Raw genomic sequence first — 21,676 nt, forward strand, 5'->3', positions numbered from 1 at the left:
AGTACTTGTTGATGATAAATAATGAAAATTTGAGAACTAAATTTTTATTAGTGGGGGAGAAAGTAAAATATGATAATAAAATAATAATTAAATAATAAGATTATTTAAAAAATAATCTTATTGGAATTTTTAGGAGTTTTTAAAAAATTTTTAGGAATTTTTCGGAGCTCGTATGACGAGTTTAAGGGGATGAATTTATATGCTTGGGAAAAAGTCTATTTGGAAGACCCAAAGATGGGAGTTAATTGAGGAATGAACTTAGGTTTTGATTTACTTAAACCTAAGTTCATATAATATAAAATAAAAACCTAATTTTTTCTCCCGATTTCCTTCCTCTCCCTCTCCCTCACGCGGCATAGAGCGCCGACCCTCGCTTCATCTTCCCCTTCTTCTCCTCTTCGACTCCATTGCCCGACGCCATGCCATCTCGACGCCAGCCGCTAGCCTCTCCCCATCAGCGTCGATCGTTAGCCACTGATCATCGACATCTCCTCTCCTCTTTCCCCTTCCGATCTCTCCTCTCCCGATCCCATCACTGTCACCTCGATTCGCCGACTTCTCTTCTTCCTCATCGCGATCGCCACCCCATCGCTCGGTCGTCAGCCCTCTTCCTCTGTGTGAGGCTAGGATAATGACACACCAATCATGGGAGAGTCGCTGACACTCTCCCTCTCGTGGGATTCCTTTTTCCCCCCAGTAGAGGTTGCCGGTTTGCTTAGGGCTGGAGTGGAGATGTCGCCGGTCGGGTGAGAGCGGTGATCCCTTGCTGTGCCCTAGCCCTAGATCCACAGCCGAGCTTCTCTTCTTCTCTTCAGCTATGCCTAAGTCAACCAGCGTCGGCTGTGAATGTGGGAAGAAGACAACCGACAAGAGAAGAATACCTCCCTTCATGGTAGCCTTGGATCCTTCATTGTGGGGCTTCTGATATGAATTTGGGTACGTGTGTAGATTTGGATTAAGGTCAGATGGAATCGTTTCTTGGTTGTTGCATTGGATCATTTTCAATTCTAACATTGGATGTGTTTTAGGGTAGTCATGTGGAGATCAGCGACTTCACTTTGCTTCGACCACTGCTTTCGAAAACAACCTCCTCCAACAGCAGGTGAAGGGACTGTGCAACGGATTTATGTGAGTTTTGGATTGAATTATGTCTGAATTTAAAACTAGATTGACTGGTGACATGTTAGGCTTGTTAATCTGATTTGATTATGGATTTAATTAGTGGTTATGAGTAGTTGAGTTGGTATTGATTATCCTAAAGAAAGACTGATTTGGATGAGTCGATTAATCTATACTTGGTTGATTTTATATTTACATTAGATTTGATTAGTTCACGATTAATGGATGGATTGGTGAGAATTAACAAATGGATCAGTGGTTTAAGAATGGACTCATTAACTAATTGGATTTGGATAGTTAAGTGGAATTAAATGAGATTACCTAATCGAGTTAGGATTGGGTTTTAGGTTTAGCTAGTTGTCATATACGTGATTAGCTAAACTGTATATCATGTGATTTGCAAGACTTTGATTCGAGACGAGCATCTCGACGTGGGATTTGTTCCGATACGACCGACAGATAAAGGCGGGGTACCTTTGACTTATCTTTTTGATATTGTCATTCTGATATGATTAGTAGGTTATAACTAGTAGTAATGGTTATGTTATTATCTGCTTTGGTATGTCACTACTTGATACCGTAGTATGCCTATAGTGTTATCTATTGTGCATTTCTGCTTATGTCTTCTTGATTCTTGCCACGCGTACTTTTGTTCATAGAAGTAGCGACAGATAAAGGTGGGGTACCTTTGACTTATCTTTTTGATATTGTCATTCTGATATGATTAGTAGGTTATAACTAGTAGTAATGGTTATGTTATTATCTGCTTTGGTATGTCACTACTTGATACCGTAGTATGCCTATAGTATTATCTATTGTGCATTTCTGCTTATGTCTTCTTGATTCTTGCCACGCGTACTTTTGTTCATAGAAGTAGCGACATACAATGCAGTACCGGATATAGGTCTAGCTACTAGTTTACCACTTGACATGTGTACCTAGGTTTATTTTCTAGCATGTATACCTAGATCATTGTTATGAACTTGGTTTCCTTTTTGGTACACATTATGAGGAGGTTGGTATTTTTTAAGGGTTTACATGCTTTAGTGTCATGCATCATTTTGTATGATTGCATGCTGAGCGATTATCGGCTCCATTGTTGTTGAGCATATCGCCAGTTACATATTCTGCACACATAATCATTTATGGGTTAGTGGTATATCAGGAAGGGTGTGTGCATTTTGCTCTGTCAGGGTTCCGCTGGTCCGCTCATGGGTCGTGTGACTGCAGTGTGGTAGCGGGCAGGGATCCCTCCCCGTGACTATGATACAGGGAGATGAGAGCTTAGGCTCCACCGCTATGTTTGGGGTAGGAGGATAGGTGTACTCCGATAGCATCCTATCCATTCGGTCACTCAGGAGTAGTGATGGCAGAGTGTAAGTTGTCATAGCCCTACCCACTCTGTCTCACCATCGCGTGTGAGATGGCTGACTGACGTCAGGGGGGACCATGTCATTTGCATCATATGCATGGATTGTATTTATTTCTTGTGATTGCTGTATTTTTGTATGTTGCATTTTGGTGGTTGCATATGATTGACATGCATATAGGAGACATTATATATTAGTCTGATGACCTTGCATCTGTTGGTGAGGTTCACACCCTTATGTCAGGATATGAGGCTCTGGTGAGTACAGTTCTTCTATTGTTCAGCTTTGCATTACCTTTTATTGTTCAGGAGACTGTACTGCATGATTATTACTGGTAGTTATATTTTACTATGCATGTCTGCTAGATACCCACTGAGTATGTTATACTCACTACCCCCTATTTCTTTTCTTGTTGTTTTTAGATTAGCACATAGATATGTTGTGTCTCTTGGAGTTTCCTGTTTGTCGGTTCCACATCACATTCGAGGATTGTTTTTCGATGTTAGCTCTCCTTTACTTGTATTACGTTTTGTTAGACTTGGTGTTGTATAAATTCGACTTTGTTCTTTTGAGTTTGTTATGTGGAGTTGTATTTGTTTTGTTGTGTTGTGTAAGCCTAGCTGGCTAGTAGTTTTTATTGTTTTGGTTTGTATGAGTTTTCTCTCGTTTTGTTTTTCCACTATGTGTTTTTAGTACAGCTGAATGGGTTGTTTAATATACATATATATATATATATATATATATATATATATATATATATATATATATAACTGTGTGATTGTGATATTTTGTTCCAGCCGAGTAGGTTGAGTATATAACTGCGTGGTTGTGTATATTCCTACCGTGTGGGCTGATGTATTCTTGTGGGTGTATGTATGATTCAGATTGTCACCGGTACAGGGTAGATGCTGCTGAATTTTTGTCTGGCAGGGACTCCTCTGGGGCATGACACCGATGGTCATCTTCTCCCATAAAGATATAAATATGGTGGTCACCTCCTCCCAGAGAGAGGTGAACCCTCTGAAACTGACTGTCGGATCTGTACGAAAAACTCCTCAATTCTAGCAAGTCAATCCTCTATAGAAAGCAAAGTCGAGGGTTGGGTCAAGGTTGAGGGCTAGGTTAAGCTCAAAATAGGTCAAACGAGCTCCTTTATCATAAATTCTGACATCTCCCCCTCGGGCAGAATGATAGGTGGCATATCCTCCTCAGTCTCGTCTGGAATGTTTAGCTGTGGTCCCACTCTCCAAGCTAGTCCCCCCTGAGCGGTGATATCTATATGCACTAATGTAAGCTGACACTGACCAATCTCATCATATGCGCTAAGGGAAGTGGACGTACCCTAGGTCATATCTACCCCTATGGTAAAAAATATGGAAGTCAAGATTTGATAGTAGGGCATATGCACCCGTCACCTTGTGATGAGACTAGATGTATGGATGACATTCTGAAACATGTATAATGCAATGTTGAAGTCTAGGCACTGACATAGTGCATAAAGGAAGAAAAAGTGGGAGGGTCACATCATCACAACATCGTGAGATGTGATCGACAAAATACAAGTGGTTAGAACTTTATATAGGACATAGTCTTAGACCATAAGAGAGAGAGACCTGAAGTCAGTCACAGTGGGTACTCTCTCCTCCCCAAAGAAATACATATGCATAATATCTAATGTAATATGGGAGTAGGGTTTACCAAATGGCAAATCCCTACTAGGGCAACACAAAAAAGGACATGCAGACATCCTAAATCCTAAACTATCATACAAAAGAGTGGGTGAGAACCTAAAGTCCTTACCACCTACTCTGGTGAAGTAAGTCAAGTCATCGATCTTAACTAGCTTGTTATAAAATTGGACACATAAGTCTAAGTTTACTGAATGACTATGGTAAACTAATATATCTAACTGATAATAGTCTATGATTTTTATAATAGGGGTATAGTATTGAGTAAAGAATGATCGACTTAGAAACCTATATTTTAATGCAATATATGAACACTCTAGGAAATCTATCCTAAGACACTCAGTAGAAAAATCTGACACCAGTAGAGAGGGCATTGCTCAAATTAGGCCTAGACGGAATAATGTTCCATCGCTTCCTAAAGTTATATATATGCAACTATTCAAGAAAACATGAAAATATAACAATAATGACTAGATAGATTGAGTTAGAGGGTACCTAGGAGGCATAGTTGGGATTCTTGAGGGAAAGAGTAGAGAAAAAAGGATGAAAAGCTAGCTGGAAGGTGCCTTGTCATGAAGAAATGTGAACAAAGAGCAATCCTCTATTCGCTGTAAAAATTCAAGTTGAAGGTGCCTTTAGCCCAATGGAAGGCATCTTCCATGTATTATAGAGGGTGCCTTTAAATGCATTGAAGGTGCCTTCAGTTGGTTGGGTGAAAATTTTTTCATCCTTCCGAGTATGCCTCCAATTGTATCAGAGGCACCTTCGACGAATTTTTGTTTTAAGTTAAGTTTAAATTTGATTTTAATTTTAAGGTTAGTTTAAATTTGATTTTAATTTTTAAGTTAAGTTAATTTCATTTATGTAAAATACAGCACCCAAATAATATATAAATAATAAGGTTATTGGACAAATAATCTTATTGAATTTTTAAGGAATTTTTAGAAATTTTCTGGGATTTAATTGGAGCCCGTAAGACATACTTTAAGGGGATCAATTATTGGGCAAAGAGAAAGCCTGTTTTGGAATACCCTTTAGTGGGAGTTGATTGAGGAATTAAACTTAGGGTGCGTTTGGTTCGGAGTTATTCTTGATAACCTTGGTTATCCATCCAAGGTTATCAACAAAAACCTTGTTTGGTTTAGGTATTCGATGATTCCCAAGTAATGTTTCTTGCCCGACACGTCAGCAAAAGGGTCATGCAGCCCGGAATCGGAAAACCTCAGAAAACTAAGGTTTTTGTTGATTCCGGGGTTAACGAATTTTTTTTTACTAAAATACCCTCTGATAAGAAAAAATATGAAAAAAAGAGAAAAAATGTAAAAAAAAATATTAAAAAATGTAAAAAAAATAAAAAAAATGTTTTAAAAAATTTAAATTTTTTTTTTTAAAATAAATAATTTCAAAAATAAAAAAATAAAAATTTCAAAAATAAAAAATAAAAATTTTAAAAATGTTAAAAAATTTTAAAAAATTTTAAAAAAAATTAAAAATTTTAAAATTTTAAAAAAAATTATAAAAATTTTAAAAATAAAAATAAAATTTAAAATAAAAATTTAAATTTAAAAAATGTAAAAAAATATAAATATAAATAATATAAAAATATAAAAACATTAAAAAATAAAAAAACACATAAAAAAGTAAAAAAATATACAGGAAAAAGAAAAGTAAAAAACATTAAAAAAAATAAATAAATAAATAATAATAATAATAAATAATAATGATAATAATAATAATAATAATAATAATATTATTATGTATAGTTGGTTTTGTAACTGAGGGTAATACGGTAAAATATTAAACTAGGGTATTCATTTAAACCTTCAAACAAACAAGTTTTTGTTGCATTACTTAAGTTGAACCAAACAACATTTGGTTATGTTTTATTCCCTATAACCTTAGTTATGTGATTACTTGGTAATCACATAACCAAGGTATACATGATGACTTGAACCAAACGCACCCTTAGGGTTTAATTAAATACCTAAGTTTATATTTTATTTATTTATTTTCTTTTGTTCTCCTTTTCTTCCGTTTCTCACCCGACCCAAGCCACGCCGCCCTTTCTTCTTCCCCATCTCGCCGATTCCCTTTTGTTAGGATCTTGGGATGCGGCTAGAGAGGGGGGGTGTGAATAGCCGACCCCAAATTCGCGTTTCTTTCTACAAATCAAGTTGGCTCAGCGGAAAAATAACAACAGAAACGTAAATGGAGAAATCAAACCTCAAGCACAGCGATGTAACGAGGTTCGGAGATGAAACTCCTACTCCTCGGCGTGTCCGTAAGGTGGACGAATCCTATCAATCCGTCGGTGGATGAGACCCCGGAAAACCGGCTAGTAGAAACTCCTTCGGGGTGGAGAAACCTCGCCACAAACTTCTTGCAACAGCAAGATAGGAGTCTGAATACAACACAATACAAAGGCGGAAGAATGTAAAAACACGACTTGCCTTCTCGTCATTGGATAAAGCAACTTCACGAACCACCTGACGGGAACCGAACAAGGAAACTTCTTGAGCTTGGAAAATGAGAGCTCGTGGCTCGATTGCGATGAATCGGAAGGAAAGAGGCGACCACTCATCCTGTAGCCCTCGACTGTTATATAACTGCGAAGAAGACACGTAAACTAGCGGGTTGTGTCGCGGCTAGGACTGACCGATCAGCTCCACCACGATCGGTCGGACTCTGATCGGTCTTGGGACCGATCGGGACCTATCTGATCGGTCCCGGACCGATCGCATGTGAATCGAGAGTTGCGAACTCTCGATCGGTCTGTGGACCGTCAGGACTCGTGGATCGTCCGTAGGCCGATCCCCTCTTTCTTCTCCGGTTTTCTTAGCCGTGATTCGATCGGTCACGGGCCACCGATCGGTGTCCGAAAACACTGCTTGTTTATTCGATCGGTTACCGGCCGATCGATCAACAGCGTATCCTGGATCGGTCACGGGCCGATCGAGTTAAACTCCGCCCTAAACCTTACGGTCACGAGCGAGCTACGAGCCCTCTCGACCTAGTCCAAGAAGAGCGAGCTCACGGCCCTCTCCGACTTCGCCCGGTCCAGAGCGAGCTACCGAGGCCCTCTCGACCTAGTCAGGAAAACGAGCTACCGAGCCCTCTCCGACTCCATCCGGTCCAGAGCGAGCTCACCGGCCCTCTCGACCTGGTCAGGAGACGACTCGGGCCCTCTCGGCTTCGTCAGGTCCAGAGCGAACTACCGAGCCCTCTCGACCACGGTTCGAGCGAGCTCCCAAGCCCTCTCTGCTTCCCATGCCAAGTTTCCATACTTGGACTTTTCCGTGCCAAGTCTCCATACTTGGAGTTTTCCCGTGCCAAGCTCCCTGCTTGGACTTTTCCGTGCCAAGTCTTCATACTTAGACTTTTCTCGTGCCAAGCTCCCTGCTTGGACTTTTCACCAGATGTCTAGTCAACCTTGACCAAAGATTGCACCCACAATCTCCCAAGTTTGTATTCTGTCAAACATCAGAATACAACTTTTCTACTCTCGTCAAATATCAGAATACAACTTTTCTATTCTCGTCAAACATTAAAATACAACTCGAGTTAGGTCAACCTTGACCTAAGGTTGCACCAACACCTTTCTCCCCTTCGCTTCCTCTGCGCCACCCTCCGAAGCCCGCTACGGGGTCGGCAGATCGCCGGCCTCGCGCACTCCGCACTGGCAGACCCTCCCTCTCTCAGCCGATGTCGCGCCACACGCCACCGTCCAGCGCTGGTTCTTCCTTCTCCTTCCCTTTTCTCTTCGAGATGTTGCCGACCACCGCCCAGAGGACGATCGCCTCTCACTGATGTTGATTCTTGAGAGCCTTCGAGTGCCGGATTCCCGAGTGCTGCCTCTCGGAGCAGCGCCGTCGTCGATCTCCACTGTCGGCCCCTTCTTCCTTCAACCGATTGTGTCCGTGCCCTACTCAGCCGAAGGTCGATCACCTCTCCTTGACGACGGTTATTGAGAGCTTCCGAATGCCACACGAGTGTCGTTTCTTGGAGCAACACCGTCGTCTCCCTCTCGAGGGTGTTCTTCGTCTTCGAGCCGAGCCCTAGCTGCTTCTCATGGAGGTTGATTTTCCCCTCCTCATCACCAGATTTGGATCAAGGAGGTTCAGCAACGCCTTTTCATCGGATCTTGGAGTATTCAAGATCATCCTCCGGCCGTCCATCTGGTTCCAGCACCAGTACGGGATCCTACTTCTGATCAGATGTGAAGTTTCTAGCAAGATTCGTAGATTTGATGATCGATTGATTGTATGTGGTTAGTTTAAAAGTGTGGCTTAAGAATTTGGGTTTAATTCCTAATTATAGTGGTATTAATTATGAATAGGGATGTTGAGGTTGAAGGGGGCAGCAGCTCCGGCCATCATTTTCCAGCAATGAGTTTCTCCAGTTGCGGGTTAATAATGGAGTGCTCAATTTCGGTGAGTTTGGAAGTTGATTTCCATTTCTATGTTGGTTTGGGATTAGGAATGATGGGTTGTGGAAATTGATTATGCTATATAGTGTTTTGGTTTGATCTCTTGTTGGTATTAGGTTGATATGGATTAGATCAAATTCTATTTGAGCTGTTAGGATGTGATAACATGATGAATGAGTAATTAGCTATCTTAGATTGTATTTTCAGATGTGATTTAGGTGGATAAATCGTGCATGTTTGATCCATGATGCTAGTAGTTGATGAAATTAAACTAGATTGGATAATTGGCGTAAGCAAAGGAAGCGGTTTTAAGAATTGATTGGTGGTTAAAAGAGGAACTTATCATTTAGTTAGATTTGGGTTAGTAAGTGGAATGGTTGGTGGGTTGTTAAAAATAGATTAATCGAATTCCATTGATTCCAAATAACTTAGAAACTCTAGTTTCTATGATGGATAGTTGCGTTGGATTTATGATACTTAGCTTGATAGTTGAGTTAATGAATTAATGATTAGAAGTTGGAATTCAGTTGGGATGTGTTGATTTACTAGCATTGGATTTGTTAGATGAAATGAAATTGTGATTAGTTGAATCATTAAATTGAGGATGAGATTAATCAGGTGGATGCATGATCATTATTAGTATATTATGGATTGGTTGTTTATTGATGATTGATGATAGGATTGGAATTTTAAATGAATTAATGGATTCATGATAATTAAGAAGTGGAGAAGCTCAAGGATTATGTTCGATTAGCGTTTCCCTAATTAGATTAGGGATTCTGTTTAGTTATTTAGTTTCTACTTAATTGGTTACATTATACATATTGTGATTGCAGGACTTGGGTTCGAGGCGAGCGTCTCAATGTGGGGGTTGTATTTGGCACGATCTACATTTAAGGCGGGTACTTCTTGCTTTATCTCTTTAGTATTTTGATCCTAGTGCATGAGCTTTATGTTCAGATAGTTGCTGTATCTATCTTGACTCCACTCTTATTTTTCATGCGTTTGATACTTCCACTCAATCTTTGAGCTACTCGGTTCTGTATCTATACAGTCTCTCGTTGCTATTCATGATATTTAGCAGATACCGGACACTAGATACTATATTACTAGGTATCAGATACCAGATACCAGATACCAGATACCAGATGCCAGACATTAGATACTAGGTATTGGTTATACATTGACACCTGATATCATGTTTACATGCTTTGATTGTTGTTTATTTACACACCTTACTGAGCATGCTGGCTTCATGTAGCGTACCTGTTTCTGTTTATATATATATGATGACTGTTGCATTGTTCGCATCATGTCATTTCATTCATTGCCAACGATCCTGTCTCCCTTGTGGTTGAGGCGGTCGTTGGCCTGGGTCGCATGCTCGGCCACTCATGGGTAGTGGTAGCTGGAGCGTGCCGCATGTCCTGTCGTGCCCCCACTCGCACACTCATGGGTAGTGATTGCTGGAGTTGCGGGCAGCAGGGACCCCGTCCCAGACGTAGCTATTCAGCTACTATGCACCTGTCCATCCGGTCACTCGAGAGTTGTGGCGGCCTTTGGGTGGTACAGTTGTCATCGATCCGGCCTCTCGACCACTGGTCGTGTTGAGAGGAGGTGGTGACCATCCGTCATCTGTTGTTGTTATTATATCATTGGTTGTTTACTTATCTGTTGTTGCTTATCTATCATTACTAGCTTATCTGTTGTTGTTTATTTATCTTTATTATGCTTACATAGGTTGAGATTTATACGTGATATGTGTTTAGACAACGACTTGCTTCTTGTTGACATGTATATACCTCACGATACCATATAGTTATGAAAGCGATCTTGTGGGACTTTGCTACACTTTACCTTTTCTACTAGCCTAGATATGGTTTCGGTATGGACACTTATTATGATATCACTGTATCTGCTATTTCCATACGAGACTGTATACCTTTGCATCTCTAGTTTGATTTACTATACTCATGCACTATCTGTCATTACCCACTGAGTCTTTATACTCACCACCCCATATATTGGTAACCACGGTAGCTGGTAAAGGTTTATGGAGTCGCCTGGAGATCCTGTCCGCCAGTTCCACGTCACATTCGAGGACGACCTTACGATTTTGGTATTTCTTACGCTATTTGTATTTTGGGTTTTGTACTTGTTTATGTATGTGAGTTCTCTTGTATTTGGTTTGATATTATTGTGTCAAGCCGAGCCGGCTCGCAGTTAGTTGCTTTGTGTTTTGTGATCGTTGTTTGTGATTTCCGCTGCGTTGATTTTTAGTACAGCTGTGTGGGCTGATTAATATATTTATATATCTGCGTGGTTATGTTTATTTCTGTTCCAGCCGAGTAGACTGATTATATAACTGCGTGGTTGTGTAGATATATTCTAGGCGTATGTGGCTGATGTATTTTGTATGTATGTATGTGTCAAATTGTCACCCGTATAGGGGAGAAGTTGCCGAAATTTTTCGGTAAGGACTCCTCTGGGGGCGTGACAATTTATTGGTATCAGAGCCAAGGTTTATGAGGCCTATTTTCGTTTGGTTTTTCGTGATTTGGGTTTCTCGATGTGACTTTTCGGGTTTTGGAACCAGGCAGCGACAGGATTCTCTAAGCTATAGGAGGTATGTTTGCATATTGTTATCTTACATTTCTGTTAGTGCATGCATAGTTGTTATGTTAGTTATGTTATGTATTAGTATGCTTTTGTTAGTACCCGTCTAGTTGTTTGTAGCATATATCAAATGTGTTGGGTCAATCACTAATCACGGTTGACCCTACTAGAGATCAAGGAATACAGTCTCATAGGACTTCTTTTACCATACCACTAGTGTTAGTAATTTCTATTATCACTAGTTTAGTAGTGGTTAGTATCTGCTAAATATCATATTGCTTCGGTTCTTGGAGAACCAATTTACTCGTATTGCCTTGGTTCGTAGAGAATCGATTTACTCTTATTGACTTAGGTAGTAGAGGATTGATTTATCCTAGTTGGTTCGGTTTGTAGAGGACTAGTTTACTCTTGTTGCAGTTAGTAGAGGACCGATCTACATTTGTTGACTTGATCAGTAGAAGAGTGATCCGTTCTTGTAGGTGTAGGTGGTAGAGTACTAAGTTATTTTATTAGTTCAGTTTTAGGAGACCGACTCACTCTATTTTATAGAGATTCTGATCATCGGGTTATGTGTGCTGATTAGATAACCTAAAAGTTACATTTGAGTTCATGACTTGTACCGACGGAGAATTGACTGAGTTAGCTGCATACCATTGCTGGCTTGACTAGTCTGTAAAGGATTGATGTACCCTATTTTATGGAGACTTTAACCATAAACTGTATGTACCTGGTAGGATGACCTTGAGGGTACATTTGGATAGATGACCCCCACTGACGTGGAAAAGTGTGGATCTAGTTGCTTAACACTTACGAGATACTTTATATCTGTGGGAGGTTAGGTGTGATCCTGAGTCATTTCTTATCCAGGAGGAGTTTCTGTAGGAAAACACCTCGATATGGATTTGTGATACATCTGGGCAACACCCGATGTATAGGGACTTAGAGCGTTTCTATTGGTTGAATGATATAAAAAAGACATCGCGGACTTTGTAGTTTGATGTCTAGTATGTCAGCAAGTAAAGGCTGAACATCGGAGGTTAGTAAGATTATTTCAGTAGATTCGGATACTGGAATGGAGTTGAGCGCAGGTTATAATGGACTTTATTGTGGGATTACCAAGACACAAAGAGGATAGGATGTGTTGGGAAATCATTGATTGGTTGACTAGATTTGTTTTCCTTTCTATCAATATGTAGAACAGATTCTTTGGATCAAGTAGCAGGGTTTTATTTTAGAGAGATTATCGGACCTCATGGTATATCTCTGAGTGTTATATCGAATTGAGATTCATGATTCACCTTGTAACGCCCGCCCTCCCTGCTAATCCTAAGGGACGGGGCTACGATACTGCATGTACAAATTTTTCTTTTTAAAACAGCGGAAGACTTAAAATAATTTTCTTAGTTTAATAAAAACTTTTCTTTTGTTTTTCTTTTCATCAAATCTGAACTACACTATCATGGCATCAATAACATGATATCAAAATTAGTAGAAACATAACATCAAGTCACACATACGGTACTACAATTCATGATACCAAAGCATAGTTCTTTAAAAGTTTTTAAAGCAGGTTCTTATTTGGTTGCCTAGCCACTGCCACACACATCTCCTTGCCTCTCCTGCTGCTCCTTTAGCTCATCCAGCTTTCCTTTATCTGTGGTACAAGGAAAGTAAGCTATGAGCACTCATGGCTCAGTAAGTTCCTTTCCTACTCACTAAACCGAAAATCATCACATAATCAAAGAATGTCTCAACATAACATGATCTCAACTAGTCATGGCATAACATATCATACTCTTTAAGCATATCATGCAACATAACAAAATCATAACTAGTCATGGCATATCATCTCTTAAAGCATAGCATGAAACATAACATAATCATATCTAATCATGGCATATCATAGTATCATCATAAGATGGCATGGCATATCAAGCTCTTAAAGCATAGCATGAAACATAACATAATCGTATCTAATCATGGCATATCATAAATCATAGCATCATCACAACATGATCATAAGGTATATGCAATATGATTTTGAAAACATGTATCCGAAAAACATGTGTATGTCTCATGATCTTTAAAACAATTTCTTCTTACATATATACTTGAACATAATATCAACATAATCAGGGCCCCGGCTTGTACCACACATAGATAAATCACGTAGATAAGCGCGCTTCCTAAGTATATCCAAGGTAGCAAGTCTTGAATCATACTAGGAATTAGGTCCGGATCACACAGCCATAGACCTAGGGCGTACTAAGGAGCCCATCCCTTTGTTTTTACTAGCCTGGATCACACAGCCAAAGGCCTAGGGGCTGATTAGGAGCCCACCCTTGGTACAAGTCTTACAAAGTAAAGTAGCATGTATAAAAATGCATCATTTAGTCACATAGCATATCATAGAAGTATGCATCACTTAGGCATACATCATATCATAAAAGTATGCATCACTTAAGCATACATCATGTCATAAAAAGTATGTATCACTTAGGCAGGCATATATCATGTCATAAAAAGTATACATCACTTAGGCATACATCATGTCATAAAAAGTATGCATCACTTAGGCATACATCATGTCATAAAAGCATGCATATTTTCACCACATAGCATATCATGAGAGCATGCATATTTTAGGCACATAGCATATCATCAAAGCATGTATATTTCTATCCACATAGTATATCATAAAAGCATGCATATTTTTAGCACATAGCATATCATCAAAGCATGCATATTTCTATCCACATAGCATATCATAAAAGCATGCATATTTCTATCCACATAGCATATCATGAAAGCATGCATATTTTAAGCACATAGCATATCATCAAAGCATGTATATTTCTATCCACATAGCATATCATAAAAGCATGCATATTTTAACACATAGCATATCATCAAAGCATGCATATTTCTATCCACATAGCATATCATAGAAAGTATAAATCACAAGCATACATGTTTAAGCATAAGGGTGGGTGTATCATGTGATTATACTATCATAAGAAACATGGTAACATAGTTAGCTTGGGTTCTAAGCTTCCTAATCCCTTGGGTTCTTATCATGGCCGAACCCCCCTTAGATCTCAATTTAGGTAAAAACAACCTCCAAGCATGTGGAACCTAAATTATCATCACATCAATTTCATAAGGAGCATTATAAGCATGATTAACTTGGTTTCTAAGTTCTCCAGGTCTCTAAACTTCATATGGTCGAACCCTATCAGGTGTGAAACAAGGTCCCAAATGTCATGAAAGCATGGAAACCTTAAACCATATTTATAGCATTTTTTCCAAGTAACATAGTAAGCATATTTAAGCTAGTTCCTAAGTTCTTCAAGCCCTTAACATATGTCATGGCCGAAATTTAACAAGTATTCATTAGAGCTAAAAGCAAGCATACAAGTGGCCGAAACTTACCCTAGCCTCATTTTAGGTCATTAAAAACATATAGCATGAGAACTTTGGCTTTCTACTTATCATATTTCATGTAGAGTGACATGAGCATATTTAATTTTTGTTCTAGGGTTTCTAGGGCATCTATCCCTTCATGGCCGAAACATACAATGACCCATTTAGGTCATGGAAAAATTATACAAGCATGTGACTCAATCAACATATTATCCTATTTCCATAAGAAGCATTTTTTAACACAATTGGTTTCAATTCTAAGGCCTCTAGGTCATTTAAACCCTACTTGGCCGAGACTCATCAGTGTTTAAATTTGCTTCAAATAGCCTAAAAGCATAGGAAGTCATACAAGTTTCATAGCATGTATAAAGACAAGCATAATAAACACACATGTGAATTGTGTCTTAGGCTTCCTAGGTTTCTTTCCTTTTTCTTTTATTTTTCCTCATGGCCGAAACCTACCAATCTCTAAACTAGGTTTTAAGTGGCCTAAAGCATGGAAACCTAAGTAAGTTTCATGGCAAAAATTACCAAGAACATCATATACAAATTTGGTTCATAAACAAGTTAGGACCCTTGTGATCTTACATGTCATATATTATGTAACTAAATTCTCTATACCCTAATTAAGCATGAGAGCATGAAACAACTTTCATATCTTAATATCACAGAGGTCTTGAGCATGTTAAAATTTTGTTTAAGCTTTTCTAAGCTATCCATCTTATCATGGCCGAAAATCTTAAATGAAGAGTTCATGAATTTCTAGCAATATTCAACATGCAATTCTTTAAGAGAACTCTATATTCTATTATATAAACATGGTTATTTAAATTTAAAGGTCTTCCTAACCCTAAGCTCTTTTCTTGGCCGAAACATATGAGTGGATTTCTTTTGGTTCCAAGTAACTTTCAAGCAAGAAAAACCAATAAAAGACCCTTAGTAATTCATGGAGGGAATCTTGTACTAGTTTGGTTAAACAATGATTTCCCTAATCTCTTTAAAATATTTTTGGCCGAAATTCTAGGGTTAGGTACTCCTCTGACCAAGCATCATATAGGTATAAAAACATGAAGGAAAACCTTCCTACATAGCATAGAAAAATATCATGAAATGAGGACTTGTTTAAAACTTCCTAGATTTGAAAACTCTTCTTTGGCCGAATTTTTCTTAAATTCTATTCTAGGTTTTCTAATCTTCATAAAATCCGAAAAGTACATAAAACGCCTTGTACCACAGGTGAGGGGAAGCTTACATCCTTTTCGCTTGTGGTTCTAAAGTGTGGTGATGGAAGAAGTAGCTTCTTCTTCTAGTTCCCTTCCCTTGATTCCCTTGCTAAGTCCTCCTTGTATCTTAGGCTTTCTTAGGAGAAAACCTTGGCTTGGGGCCGAAAATGGAGGAGAGGGGACTGAGGGTTCGGTGAGGGAGAGGAGAGAATGAGAGAAAAATAAAATCTCCTCTTTACATACTCTCTTTTATGTTAAGGGGGAAGAGGTAGCAAAATTAGTTTTTGCTTTCCTTCTCCCTTAGCCCCCTTTTTTTTTTTCTTTTATCTATTTTATTTTCTAATTTATTCTCATCATTCATGATGAAACAAGGGGGAATGAATCCCCTTAATTCTCCATTTAAGGTCACGGCAAGAGAGGGAAAAGAGAGAGGAAGAGAGGAAGGCAAGTTGCCTTTCTCTTGCTCTTTTCTTGCTTTCTCTTCTTAGATCTTTACTCCTATCTTTATCATGCATTCCCTTTCCTTGCTATCAATATCTTCTCTCTATCCCAATTGGTTTCTACTAATTAATTCTATAAATTATAATATAAGAGGTTCAAGGGTCAATCCTTGACCTCCTCTTCCTTTTTATTTCATTTTATTTCTTTTTGCTTCAACTCACTTCTTATTATTTTTCTAAGGCAAAATTCATCATTCTCTTATTTATCTTAAAAGCTTAGTGGGTGTTACAGTACACCGTACCTCATAAAAAGTTCGTCCTCGAACTTTAAAATAGCTCCGGGTACTTTTGTTTCATATCGTCCTCGTGTTCCCAGGTGGCTTCTTCAAATCGTTGATTCCGCCATAGAACCTTGACTAAGGGTATTTCTTTGTTCCTTTCGGTTCCCCGTAAAACTCAAACTCTGGTTCAGTTTCGGGTCGGAAAATCACTTTCCTTTTGCGGCACTCGATTGAAGCGCCGTATTTGCTAAGGAAATCCATGCCCAATATTATGTCATAATCCTGCATATCAAGTACTATCAGATTGCGGTAGAGTTTTCGAATGAGTACTGCTTGCAGCATATGGTCCGATGGCATAATCTCCCCGGATGGTAAGGTTGTTAAGAATGTGTCCTCTAGAGTTCGGAGTGGTATATCTAGCTTCTTCATAAAAGGTGTTGAGACGAACGAGTGTGTTGCCCCGGTATCAAATAATACTACAGCATACTGATTGTAAATAAGTAGCTTACCTGTGACAACAGTAGAGGCATTCGCCACGTCTTCCTGGGTAAGGGAGTAGACTCTGGCATTTGTCACAAGGGGAGGAGCTTCCAATCTTCCTTGGCTGATTGAAGTCCCTTCTATGGCAGCTTGCATCTGGTGAAGCTGTGCGGGGGCACTCCTGTTCTGAAAGTTCTGCGGAGGTGGTGCCTGAGGCTGAGTTGGGCAATTTCTCGCTAGATGACCTTCCTTTCCACAGCTATAGCACTTCCTGGTGCTTAGGAGGCATACTCCGGAATGCATTTTTCCACAAGTGGTACACTGAGGGTATTTAGTTTGCTTATTGGCCGGACTACCTTTTGTGTTGTCCCACTGCTTCCTCTTTCCTTTCCAGTTGGTTCTGGTATTGTGCGATTTTTGTCCTCCGGTCAGTGCTTGGTTCTTGCCCTTGTTCATTGCTTTCTGGTAGTGCTCGGTAATTAGCACTACTGACTAGCTCCTCTGCGATCTGCGGTCTATTAACTCCGCCATGTTCAGAGCTATCTCATGTCGGAGCATTTTAACATTAACGGACCCTTTCTCTTTCGGTCTTGACGATTGGGCACGCACTAAGCGGTTGAACTTCTTGGACGGCCGTTGGTGACGAGATCACCTTGCGAACTCGGTGAACTCGTCATAGTGCTTGTTGGTCACTTGCATATGGAAGAATTTTTCTAAGAACTCTGTCTCAAAATCCGTCCACTGCATCTGGTTTATTTGTCTTTTCGCTTTTACTCGGTCCCACCACATCCGGGCATCTCCGGTAAGGCAGAACGACGCGCATTTGACCTTCTCGTGTTCAGGCCAGTCCAGTAGTTCCATTATGCTCTCCACGGTCTTAAGCCAGGCTTGTGCATCCCATGGTTCGCAGTTTCCCTAGAATGCTTCCGGCTTAAGCCTTTGCCACTGAATCAGATAGGCCTCTTGTCGGACCATCGGAATAGGGGCTGCCGGGGGTACTGGTGCGGCTGTAGGTATAACCGGTAGTGTATTCTGATTTGCCGGTGGGGTAACTGGGTTGCCTTGCTGACCCATTAAGGTAGTGATCAGCTGCTGTTGCTCTGTGATCTGATGCTGGAGGTCTGCGACTACTTGTGTCAGGTCTGGTGGAGTCACTGTCCCCTCGGTTCAGGCATTGTGTGTCCTAACCATGTTTATCTAAATAATGACAAATAGACTAGTGTAAGTGGTTATCGTTTTTAGCCAATCTAACGTACTGTTTTGTTTCTATCTATTTGTTCTGGTATTATTCCTAACCTACCGATATGTAATCCTAATCTAAATTATAACTAAAAGCATAGAATAAAGCATCAAACATAAACATGCAAAACATGAAACTAAAGCATAAACAACATAAGGAAAAATAAGGAATAGAGTGACAAACAATATAACATAAGGAAATAAAGCATAAGCAATATAGCAAAGAAAATAAAGCATAGGCAATATAACAAGGAAGAAAAATAAAGCATAAGTCATATAACAAGAAAATTAAGCATAAGCATATAACAAGAAAATTAAGCATAAACATTCTTACTTGGAGCGGCAGGTCGGAGGCTTGATGTGTGTGTAGTGAGCTGGCAAAAACTTTGGCTCTTATACCAACCCGTAACGCCCGCCCTCCCTGCTAACCCTAAGGGACGGGGCTACGATACTCCATGTACAAATTTTTCTTTTTAAAACAGCGGAAGACTTAAAATAATTTTCTTAGTTTAATAAAAACTTTTCTTTTGTTTTTCTTTTCATCAAATCTGAACTACACTATCATTGCATCAATAACATGATATCAAAATTAGTAGAAACATAACATCAAGTCACACATACGGTACTACAATTCATGATACCAAAGCATAGTTCTTTAAAAGTTTTTAAAGCAGGTTCTTATATGGTTGCCTAGCCACTGCCACACACATCTCCTTGCCTCTCCTGCTGCTCCTTTAGCTCATCCATCTTTTTCCTTTATCTGTGGTACAAGGAAAGTAAGGTATGAGCACTCATGGCTCAATAAGTTCCTTTCCTACTCACTAAATCGAAAATCATCACATGATCAAAGAATGTCTCAACATAACATGATCTCAACTAGTCATGGCATAACATATCATACTCTTTAAGCATATCATGCAACATAACAAAATCATAACTAGTCATGGCATATCATCTCTTAAAGCATAGCATGAAACATAACATAATCATATCTAATCATGGCATATCATAGTATCATCATAAGATGGCATGGCATATCAAGCTCTTAAAGCATAGCATGAAACATAATATAATCGTATCTAATCATGACATATCATAAATCATAGCATCATCACAATATGATCATAAGGTATATGCAATATGATTTTGAAAACATGTATCCGAAAAACATGTGTATGTCTCATGATCTTTAAAACCATTTCTTCTTACATATATACTTGAACATAATATCAACATAATCAGGGCCCCGGCTTGTACCACACATAGATAAATCACGTAGATAAGCGCGCTTCCTAAGTATATCCAAGGTAGCAAGTCTTGAATCATACTAGGAATTAGGTCCGGATCACACAGCCATAGACCTAGGGCGTACTAAGGAGCCCATCCCTTTGTTTTTACTAGCCTGGATCACACAGCCAAAGGCCTAGGGGCTGATTAGGAGCCCACCCTTGGTACAAGCCTTACAAAGTAAAGTAGCATGTATAAAAATGCATCATTTAGTCACATAGCATATCATAGAAGTATGCATCACTTAGGCATACATCATATCATAAAAGTATGCATCACTTAGGTATACATCATGTCATAAAAAGTATGCATCACTTAGGCATACATCATGTCATAAAAGCATGTATATTTTCACCACATAGCATATCATGAGAGCATGCATATTTTAGGCACATAGCATATCATCAAAGCATGTATATTTCTATCCACATAGCATATCATGAAAGCATGCATATTTTTAGCACATAGCATATCATCAAAGCATGCATATTTCTATCCACATAGCATATCATAAAAGCATGCATATTTCTATCCACATAGCATATCATGAAAGCATGCATATTTTAAGCACATAGCATATCATCAAAGCATGCATATTTCTATCCACATAGCATATCATAAAAGCATGCATATTTTAACACATAGCATATCATCAAAGCATGCATATTTCTATCCACATAGCATATCATAGAAAGTATAAATCACAAGCATACATGGTTAAGCATAAGGGTGTATCATGTGATTATACTATCATAAGAAACATGGTAACATAGTTAGCTTGGGTTCTAAGCTTCCTAATCCCTTGGGTTCTTATCATGGCCGAACCCCCCTTAGATCTCAATTTAGGTAAAAACAACCTCCAAGCATGTGGAACCTAAATTATCATCACATCAATTTCATAGGGAGCATTATAAGCATGATTAACTTGGTTTCTAAGTTCTCCAGGTCTCTAAACTTCATGTGGCCGAACCCTATCAGGTGTGAAACAAGGCCCCAAATGTCATGAAAGCATGGAAACCTTAAACCATATTTATAGCATTTTTTCCAAGTAACATAGTAAGCATATTTGAGCTAGTTCCTAAGTTCTTCAAGCCCTTAACATATGTCATGGCCGAAATTTAACAAGTATTCATTAGGGCTAAAAGCAAGCATACAAGCATGTGAACTTGAACTAACATCATGTATAAATTCATAATAAGACATCATACAATGGGTATGGCCGAAACTTACCCTAGCCTCATTTTAGGTCATTAAACAACATATAGCATGAGAACTTTGACTTTCTACTTATCATATTTCATGTAGAGTGACATGAGCATATTTAATTTTTGTTCTAGGGTTTTTAGGGCATCTATCCCTTCATGGCCGAAACATACAATGGTCCATTTAGGTCATGGAAAAATTATACAAGCATGTGACTCAATCAACATATTATCCTATTTCCATAAGAAGCATTTTTTAACACAATTGGTTTCAATTCTAAGGCCTCTAGGTCATTTAAACCCTACTTGGCCGAGACTCATCAGTGTTTAAATTTGCTTCAAATAGCCTAAAAGCATAGGAAGTCATACAAGTTTCATAGCATGTATAAAGACAAGCATAATAAACATACATGTGAATTGTGTCTTAGGCTTCATAGGTTTCTTTCCTTTTTCTTTTATTTTTTCTCATGGCCGAAACCTACCAATCTCTAAACTAGGTTTTAAGTGGCCTAAAGCATGGAAACCTAAGTAAGTTTCATGGCAAAAATTACCAAGAACATCATATACAAATTTGGTTCATAAACAAGGTAGGACCCTTGTGATCTTACATGTCATATATTATGTAACTAAATTCTCTATACCCTAATTAAGCATGAGAGCATGAAACAACTTTCATATCTTAATATCACAGAGGTCTTGAGCATGTTAAAATTTTGTTTAAGCTTTTCTAAGCTATCCATCTTATCATAGCCGAAAATCTTAAATGAAGAGTTCATGAATTTCTAGCAATATTCAACATGCAATTCTTTAAGAGAACTCTATATTCTATCATATAAACATGGTTACTTAAATTTAAAGGTCTTCCTAACCCTAAGCTCTTTT

The 21,676-nt window shown here is 38.8% G+C and overlaps 1 long non-coding RNA gene across 2 annotated transcripts; it reads left to right on the forward strand.

Annotated features, from left to right (window-relative positions):
- Positions 1-326: 326 nt before the first annotated feature.
- LOC122018877 lies at positions 327-9,521 on the forward strand. 2 transcript variants are annotated; one of them, XR_006121939.1, is made up of 3 exons: positions 327-936; positions 1,029-1,128; positions 9,440-9,512. It is a non-coding gene; the product is annotated as an uncharacterized LOC122018877 (long non-coding RNA). The 2 variants fall into 2 exon arrangements; XR_006121938.1 differs by lacking the exons at positions 327-936; positions 1,029-1,128 and adding exons at positions 8,293-8,437; positions 8,514-8,607 and having other exon boundaries at positions 9,440-9,521.
- Positions 9,522-21,676: the final 12,155 nt, after the last annotated feature.

The sequence above is a fragment of the Zingiber officinale genome, chromosome 9A, assembly GCF_018446385.1.
Source record: "Zingiber officinale cultivar Zhangliang chromosome 9A, Zo_v1.1, whole genome shotgun sequence".
NCBI lineage: Eukaryota > Viridiplantae > Streptophyta > Magnoliopsida > Zingiberales > Zingiberaceae > Zingiber > Zingiber officinale.